Source organism: Oratosquilla oratoria, chromosome 32 (assembly GCF_046742065.1).
Source record: "Oratosquilla oratoria isolate Oo_2021 chromosome 32, ASM4674206v1, whole genome shotgun sequence".
NCBI lineage: Eukaryota > Metazoa > Arthropoda > Malacostraca > Stomatopoda > Squillidae > Oratosquilla > Oratosquilla oratoria.
The window spans coordinates 45,923,820-45,933,819 of NC_134808.1; the positions used below are offsets into that span (position 1 = coordinate 45,923,820).

At 39.0% G+C, this 10,000-nt stretch overlaps 1 protein-coding gene across 3 annotated transcripts in view; it reads left to right on the top strand.

The window, feature by feature from the left end:
* Nucleotides 1-2,758, top strand: part of Gat (sodium- and chloride-dependent GABA transporter) — a 66,333-nt gene extending 63,575 nt beyond the window's left edge. For all 3 annotated transcript variants that reach the window (XM_076172223.1, XM_076172225.1, XM_076172226.1), the window contains exon 14: nucleotides 1-2,758. This exon is cut by the window's left edge and continues 987 nt beyond it. The gene's annotated coding sequence lies outside the window, so the exon portion shown is untranslated.
* The last annotated feature ends 7,242 nt before the right edge of the window (nucleotides 2,759-10,000 follow it).

The following is a 10,000-nucleotide window of genomic DNA, read 5'->3' on the forward strand; positions in this document are numbered from 1 at the left end:
GAACTGAGGAGCTTTGTGGTAGGCAAGAAAGATTTGTGGCCTAACACGCCATATTGATTTGTTCTCAACACCACGCACCAAAAATCAGGTGAATAAAAAACACTTCTTTTTTTGGGGGGAGGGTTCTTATGCGCTGGTGGCGTAATCGGTAGCGTGCTCTTCTCTTACTCGCTCAACTGTGAGTTCGAATCCCGCACTCCTCACCAATTCCCAGCAGAGACTGTCTTTCACCTGCCCCAACAGTCCCCAAAGCACATAATAGGGCCAAAGGTGACGGCTTCGGCCGCTGCTACTCAGCGCCTCCTGCCGTAGGCTCCTCACCTTTTTCTTGTCACAGGAATAAAGAGAGACACAGCGTTTGTAATATCAAACCCGTGAAAGTATCGATGAATATGAGGACTCAGTCTCATCAAGCCACCACTGGTCCTCCAGGCTTTTTGTCCCTTCTGTAAGTCTCTGAATGCGAAAATGAAAGCTAATTTAATGCATATCACATGAGTTTAGTGAGTTGTACACTGTACATTATCAAGCTGAAACAAAAGCCGGATGGGGTTAAATTTTTTCATGGCAAATATCAGATCAACAAAAAAAACCTTTTGGATCAAATTTGGATGAATAAAAGGTCACATATCTGATATGAGATTTACTATGGACTGATCGCCAACCTAAGCACAGTTGCTAAAGGAAAAAAGCGCATTATATATATATATATATATATATATATATATATATATATATATATATATATGTATTTATGTATATATATATATATATATATATATATATATATATAGATATATATATATATGTATATGTATATATACATACTTTGGTGCACTGGCCAAGCATACTCACTGCCTCCCAGCAACTTAGCCACACAAGGATTCCCCAGTCCATCATTGTTGAGAATGTCCCTGACTTCATAACTGCCCTAGCCAATCCCTGACCCTTACCCACACAGGGAACCCCGGCCCCATCCGGAAGCCTAGAACTTCCACATTTGACCCCAACTTAACGGGCTTCCAGAATGTCTTCCAGTTGTTTAAGAGTCGTTACAAGAACCAGGCTTTAAGATTCCTCATAGGTATTCCAAAGGTCTTTTTTTAGTCGTAGCAGAAAGTTACAATTGATTCTGAGTTTTAGAAATAGAGATTTTTATGAGTTCTCAATCGATTAACCAACTTAGATTAGGGTCGACTGTAATTATTGCTACTCTTTTTTGGTATAGTCGTCTTCGATCCTGAGTTGTAGTGCCGGATATGGCGTGTAAGTCTTCCATTGTGTCAAGTCATATTGTAATTAATCTTATTAGACAATTAAGAAGCAATGAATACGAGGTGAGTATGGAAGCAATAAGAGTATTATCTAAATTCACTGTAGTATGTCTTGATTTGCAGTGAAGAACACGAAAGGCAACAACCAGGACGTTAAGAGGAGGTTTATGTTTTCTGTCCTCCAGTGACTGTATGTTGTCTGTAGATCCGTTTGATTACGATGAACTAGCGATTTACCTCATGAATCTGCTCGTTTCGATTTATGAATTACCTCACGTTGAAGATAACAGGGCGTTGATAACCCCAAAAGGAGAGGTTTGGTGGAAAGCGTGTGGAGTTGTTAAATGAATTAGAAAATTTACTGAATATATCCTTATCCGTGAAAGTAATGTTAATTTTATCGCAATGGATGAGCTCATGATCTAGCCTTTCGTTAAGGAGCATAATGCCAATGAATACATATGATATTAAGTACATAGATCAAGGATTTTGTCGATAGGATTACGTCCGAAATCTTCTGCTAAACTAAGACTGGGGTAGATACTTCACGGGATCTCCTTGATTCCCAGGTCTTCCTTTCAGACATCAACCACTCTTCAAATATTCTCTTTCTCATGCTTTCGATACCACAGTTACTAAAAAGATTCATAAATACTGAGCCACTCTATCGGTCTCTTCATATTGTATGTGATTCGTAAGTGGCCAACGTATGTTGTGGCCGTTAACGAACGCTACACTGGGAGAGACACTCACGTGGGCTGTTGGAAGGGAAGCTAGTGGAGTTCTTCGTCAGTCCTAAGGAGCAGATGATCTTCGAGAAGGTTCCCTGCAAATCCCTTTGAATTGCGTATTAGATATACATACTACACCATACTGTAACATAAGACTTGATTGTAATGTATTTATGTATCATTATCATTAATAATATAACTATAACGTTGATTTGGTGTGTTCATGTTTAATGTTCAAGATGCTGTTTTCACTGACTCGTTACCATGTATTAGATAAGAGGTGAAATCCTTTTAGTGTATTTAGCTTTAAGGAAATACAACTGCATTTTCTTTCCTTATGAAAGTGTGAATTTGCGACGTAGATGTTAATATTTAGGTACTTGTTACAATGTTTTAGTTGCCCGCGTAACAAAGCCGAAACGCAATTGGTCAAGTTCTCGGCATTCATCACTTCCTTACATATATTTTTTCGGCTGTTTGATCCAAATTCGAATTCTTTGAATGAGTTGTATTTGCATATTTATGCATTCGAAAGGATTGCGAGGGTTTTTATTTTCATTTCTTGTACAATATATGAATATATGTACTTGTTTTTGGGGGACAAAATGTTTCAGGTATTAAGTTCGATTTGACGCGATGTTCAGCTTGAGCACCATTTGTCTGTCTTTCTTTTCGTCTGAAGATTAACAAAACATCTGAATAAGTATGTGAAAATGTAAAACTTAATCTTTTGAATAAAACTATATAAAAGTCCATTCCAGTTTTATCCCTGTGTTTGTTTCAAACTATCTCACACAAACTGAAAACGCAACAAAAATGTATATTTGTATGAATCTTGGAGAATAACGTCATTCAGTAAACATGAATGTATATACTCATGATCTATTCACATCACTTTCTTTTCTCTTTTATTAAAACAGGTCTAGAATTTGTGTTCTTTTTTTGTACCATGAAACTATTCCCATGAAACTATTCACATGATTCACGATTAAATCAGGGACGAAAAAATGGCTCTAATGGGTTGTAATCCTTCTTTCAAATCACATTTTCAATTATACTAATACGTTTATTTAAAAAAAGAAATTACATTTTTCTTATGATAAAATATTTGTACATTTTCTTATACACATGTTTACACTTCTTGCATACATCGGACCCTTGAAACTTTCCCAATGTATTTCCTGTCTGTCATTTGGCGATCATTAAATTCACATTTGATTTCATCCATCCTTTTTTTATGTTCGTCTTGGGGATAAATATAGCTTCATATCTCCGAACTAAGTCGGATTAATATTGTGATTTCCAAGCAATTTCTTCCACCTTCTTGACCTGATTCTCACAAAGTAAAATCTATTAAGGAGGGAATATATACAAATGTATCCATAAGGAGTAACAAATCAGAACAATGGAGACACATAGGTAGAAATAGCACAAATTTCACTAGGCACACGTGAATCACAAATATGCAAAGTCCCCTAGAAAGAGGAAAAACACACGGAGTCCGAGCGCTTTCGTGATATATTCACATTATCAAGGAATACAAAAAAGTAAGTACTTTCGTGATATATTCACATTATCAAGGAATACAGAAAAGTGAGTATTTTCGTGATATATTCACATTATCAAGGAATACAGAAAAGTGAGTACTCACTTTTCTATATTCCTTGATAATGTGAATATATCACGAAAGCGCTCGGACTGTGTATTTTTCCTCTTCCTAGTGGACTTTGCAAATAAGTAGAAATAGATGAGTGATAACTAACAAAGGTTAGTAAGAACAGGTTAGAAAATAGGAAGGGTAGTAACCTAACTAGATGTATTGGGGGCTGACGAAGGACGTGGTTGCAGTTAGTGACGAAAGAAACTCAACAGAAAGAGAAGTGGACGTAGGTAGTGAGATTTTACTGATTATGTCGTTATGGAAATAGTGTCAGGAGATTCACGTAGGTGTAACTGTTGATGGATTCGTTTGTGAAGCATTATAATTACTGTTTCCAGTTGTATTTGAGCTGGAGATAACGTCTGCATTGGTTGAAGAAGTACTCAAGGCTGGTGTTACTTGGGTAATGTTTAAAGATGTACTTAAGGTAGAGTTGGAAGACGGTGATGGGTCGGTGGGAACTAGGGAAGTATTTCTGTTTGAATCTGTTGTTGTCTGTGAAGTGTCTGATGCAGGTTTTGTGTCTGTTGTGGAGAGTGTCGGTGAAGTAGTGATGTCTGAAGAAGTCATAATGTTTGTCTTTTCTGTTGTAGTTACAACCGTTGTAGACGTACATGTTGTGGTTGAAGGGACGTTCAAACCAGATGCTTCTGGGGTTGTATTTGAGAGAGAAATTGTGTTAGGAGATATAGATGTAGTAACTAGGACAGTGGTGGAAATTTGAGTTGCTTGTGAGACCCCAGAAGTATTACTTTCAGTCGTACTTGAAGTAGAAATGAAATGGTTAATGCTTGAAGAAGGACTCAAAGTAGTTGCTTCTTGGGTAGTACTTAGAGTGACACTTGGAGTATGAATTGAAGAAGGTGATGGGTTAGTGGAGTTTAGGGAAGTTTGATCGACTACATTTGTCTGTAGAGTGTTTAATGTAGGCGATGGAGATGTGGAGGTTATAGACGAAAAGGTCATGTTTGAAGAAACTAAAGTGTCTTTATTTTCTGTTGTACTTACAACCATCGTGGACGGGCTTGTCCTTGTATTATTTAACGAAGAGGTGTTGTTAAGTGAGGGGGTGGTTGTAGATATTGAGGTGGTCACTGTGACATTTGTAGAGGAGGAGGAGGAAGAGGAGGAGGAGGAGGAGGAGGAGGAGTTGGTGGAGGGAGAGGAGGAGGAGGAGGAGGAGGAGTTGGTGGAGGAGGAGCTGGTGGAGGTTGAGGAGTTGGTGGAGGTTGTGGAAGTAGGTCGTTGAGGTCGTGAACGGGTTGTGGACGAGGTGGAAGAATGTTTACTAGACGGCCGTGTTGTTGTGGGCTTGAGACCTTGAAAGTTCTTTGTTCTATTTTCACCTGAAGAGGAACTCATCAAAGTGGACGTCCTGCCTCTTGTCGAAGTGGATATGGGCGTAGTGGAGTTTGTAGAAGTGGTTGAGGTCAGAGGAACACCTACAGGAGTTGTAACGTTATCGTTTGTTTGATGGACACTTGTAGTAACAGAAGTTGATGACGTGGTAATATCAGGCCTTGGGGAATTAAGCGATGAATTCTCAGCCTCAAAGGGTAGACCTGTTGGTTTGGAGTTTTGGTTGTTATGCAAAAAGCCACATTTGTGAGTAAGTAGGGGACAGACCGGGGATCCTGCACTTGACCATCAAGACTGAAATATTTTACACTAATACAATTAAAATTTATTTGTATAATATATAGAATCTATTGTCATACAAAGGTATACACTTGTGCTCATAGACAACGAAGTGGATTGACTGTATGCGAATGGGCATAGGCACTAGAACGTATGTGTACACATGTACATAGACACACACACACACACACACACACACACACACACACACACACACACACACACACACACACACACACACACACACACACACACACACACACACACACACACACACACACACACACACACACACACACACAAACACACACACACAAACACACACACACACACGCACACCACACACAAATATATATATATTTATATATATATATATATATATATATATATATATATATATAATTACACGTGTACATACACATACAAAACATGTGCACATTCAGATACACATACACATACAGATACACGTACACATACATATACACATACACATACACGTACACATACACATACACATACACTTACACATACACATACACACACACATACACACACACATAGACATACACTTACACATACACATAAACATATACATACACATACACATTGCACACATATATACACACATGCACATTACATATACAGACACACACACATATACACACATTGACCACGAATGTTTCTAATAAGCTCAGAGGAAGCCTGGTTCGTAATATTTTTTTTCTTTTCACTGACTTTGAAAATGTTAATAGTGACGTCAAAGGATTACATGCCAACAGGAGACCTTTTGGTCCATGACTAGGTCGGATACGGAAAAAAATGTAATAATGATAAATAGATTAAAGAAAAATAGATAAAGATTATAATAATATAAATAATGATAAATAAAAACAAATAAATGCATAGGAAAATAAAATGAATATATGTATAGGTAAATACCAGTGAGACAACACGTGCAGCCGTGGACGAAGGTACAGCCTTCAGCGTCAAGGAGTCCTGAAGGACAGTCTTGCTCTGCCTCGATGATGCAAATTCCCGCGCAGGTCGACGATTTCACGCACAGTGACGCCCTGGCTGTGGACGGAGGGAGGAAAACGGGAGGAGGTGATTCTGATGGTAGTTTGGCGTCAGCGCACTGCAATAAGCTCCCCTCTCGGACATTTCCCACACTCTCCCTCCCACGGAAGAGTGGTACTTAGGTGTCGCCATGCTATTCTATTCGTCTCCATGGCAACGCCTTCCCCCCCTATAGTAGCGAAAGGGGTTATTGTTAATTTACAATAATGTGGCATTTGTGTGAGCTATCTTTTAATAAGAAAACAAGCACTATGTTAAAGAGATTAATGGTACTGGGTACAATCTTGTGTTCTCTTCTGATACTACCAGATGGCTCCCTCATCGTTACATACTCCCTATGTTGCAAATATGCCCGATGGGACGGAAAGGGTGGTCGCCGATTTAATGAAGCGGCTTTGCTGTGGATGTGCAGTGTCTTACGACACTGCTTCTGACCCAGGGTAGGGGGCGAGATGCAGGGATGACCCGTCATCCAGGAGGAGCCAAGATAAAAGGGAGGGAGGGGGGTGAGCGGGAGTGGAGTACATGGGGATGGAATAGGTGGGAGTGGGTTTTATGCCTTTGTTTTTTTGGGCACCCACCTTGTAAGGGGGAAAAAGCCTTTGGTATATGTATGTATCTATGTATGTATATATATATATATATATATATATACACTTATAAAAGTCTGATAATCTTGTTTGTTATCTTGCTTGCTTGAAACCGTCACCCAGCCAATCAGAAGAAGAGATATGACGTCATGACTGAGGACCAGCCAACCAGAAGAGATATGACGTCACGACTGAGGACCTGCCAAGCAGAGCATCGTCTTTAAATGTCAGACGTTTCGGCAATCAATGTTGCTATCTTCAGTGAATATACAATAAAACAGTGCATGTCAGCAATCAACACAACGAACACATACATAAAACTACACCGCCACACGTAAAAGGAATTTCAGAAGTTTCATAAAGGAACGATGAAATGAATAAGACAGAATAAAACAGATTAAAAAGGGGCGATTATTGAAGTATATGAAGGAGGACACCAGATGAAGATTTCTTCTTCCCCCAAAACTCCTTTCTTAATTTCTTGGCTTCGAAAAGCCTTTCCAGATTCTTTTGTTCCCAGAAGCTTTCCCAGAGTCTTTCGCTTCCAAAAGCCTTTCCAGATTACTACTTTTCGAAAAGTCTTTACAAAGTTATTCGCTACCAAATCCCTATCCAGATTACCTCGTTCCCAGAAGCCTTTCCAGAGTCTTTCGCTTCCAAAAGCCTTTCCAGATTCCTACTTTTCGAAAAGTCTTTACAAAGTTATTCGCTTCCAAATCCCTATCCAGATTACCTCGTTCCCAGAAGCCTTTCCAAAGTCCTTCTTTCTTAAAAACCTTTCCAGAATCTTGTTCGTACAGTCTTTTCCAGTCTTTCGTTTCCAAAATCCTTTGAAAATTCCTTAGTTCCTAGAAGCCTTTTCAAAGTCTTTTGCTTCCAAAAGTCTTTACAGATTCCTTTTCTTTGAAAAAACATTGCATAGTCCTTCTCTCTCAAAAGCCTTTTCAGAGCCCTTCTTCGCCAAAATCCTTTCTTAATTCCTTGGCTTCGAAAACCTTTTCAACAATCTCACGTTCCCTGAAGCCTTTTCAAACTCTTTTGCTTCCAAATGCCTTTACAGATTCCTAATGTTGTAGTTTAGGTATTATTTTATTGAGAAGATTCGTAAAAAGTAAATATTTCTCCTTTTCTTATCAATATCAGTCTTGCATACGTCTTAAAACACATTAGATCAGCTGCTGTTTCGTCGACCCCTTCCATCCTACGGTGACATAGTTGACTATTCTCGCTTCCGTCTGATGTCGCCAGACGATCTTATTCAGCTGAGGGTCGCCCCTCGAGGTATAATATATATATATATATTTATATATATATATATAGGTTGATGTATATATATATATATAAAATATATATATATTATACCCGAAGAAGCGTGACGAGTGGGGTGACCAAAAGAAAGATGTTTGGCGTAGGACAGCGGGAAGCGAATGTTGCCCGTAGGCTCTTACGGAGCGAAAGAAGGAGGAAGAAAAGAGGAACTGAAGACGGGTGTAGAGTAATGGACTGCGACAGGAAACCAGGAGGAGGAGCTGCAGCAGCCGTGGACCCATCGCCGGCGACAACGACGACGCCAGACTTGACGCTGGAAGGTCCTTCGGGAGACCTTGCCCTCGGGTCCCCCCGCCGCCCGGGTTTCCTCCTCCGTCGGTTCGTGGCTGGGGCGACGGAGGCTTTTGGACCCGGGGCGAATTAAATGGAAAAAGAAAAATAAACAAAAAAATTACCGGACTCTATTACTGATATGAAAATTAATGATGGAAAAAGGAAAATAACTAATGCCTCTCAAAAAATGGCCTTATGAAAAAAGAAAAAATGAAAAAGTAAATTATGGCCAACAAAACTGTATGAAAAGCATGAAATAAACTAAAATCCAAAGGAGGCATGACAAAATGGCGCAAACTTTGTGATATACGTCTTCAGTCCTCTTTTCTTCCTGCTTCCCGCTGTCTCTATTGCCAAACATTTTTTTGAATTTTAACTTAATTTGACTTAAGAAAAAGACATCTTTCTTTTGGTACTCACCCCACTGTCCGCTTTTGCTGGCGTCGTCCTTTTTGTTGCGATGAGTCCTGCAGTCCAGTTTCTCCTGGGCCTGTCGCAGTCGTCTCCCGAAGGTTTCCAGCTAGTTCTTGATACGCCGTCCGAATTTCATAAATACTCTACACGACCTGGGAAGGGGGAACCCGAGAGAGGTCGAGCCCCCTTCCCCCCGCCGGGGACATCTCGGATGGTCCCTCTGGCACAATGGTCTCATCTCTAAGAGCTGCTTCCTTTGTTTTACTTTATTTTTGTTACTACTTATATACATATACATATATATATATATATAAATATATATATATATATATATATATATACATATACATATACATATACACGTATACTTATTGACATTGTTGTCGTTTTTGCTGTTGTCGTTGTTACTGTTCTTGTTGTTGTTTCTGCTGTTGTCATTGTTGTTGTTGTTTTATTTTGTTGTTTTTGTAGTTGTTGTTTGTTGTTGTCTTTTTGCTGTTCTTGTCATTGTTGATGTTGTTGTAGTTTTGCTGCCGTCCTTGTTGTGGTTTTGTAGTTTTGCTGTTAATTTGTTTGTTGAAGTGTTTTTGTTGTTTTGCTATTCTGTTGTTGCTATATATATTTCCTTGTTTGTGGGGAGTATTTATTTGTTTATGTTATATTTTTCTCTATTCATTTATTAATTTGCTTATTTGTATATCTGTTGCATAGGCCTACGGAAGGGGTTGCCAGGCCTATGTCCGTCTCCTTTGCGTTCTCGCTCTCTTAGGCTCCTCCCCCCCCTCTCTCTCTCTCTTTCTCACTCTATCGTATGGGGGGTAATATCTGCTTCATTTCTATGTTATTAGTGATTTAGGAACTTTGGCGATACCCCTACGGATCAGAGTTTCGAATGAATGCCAAACTCCACTTAAAGAAGAATGCTGAACATATGTAGTTTCCACTCTCCCTACTTTCTACTGCATATATACATATACATTTATACATATATATATATATATATATATATATATA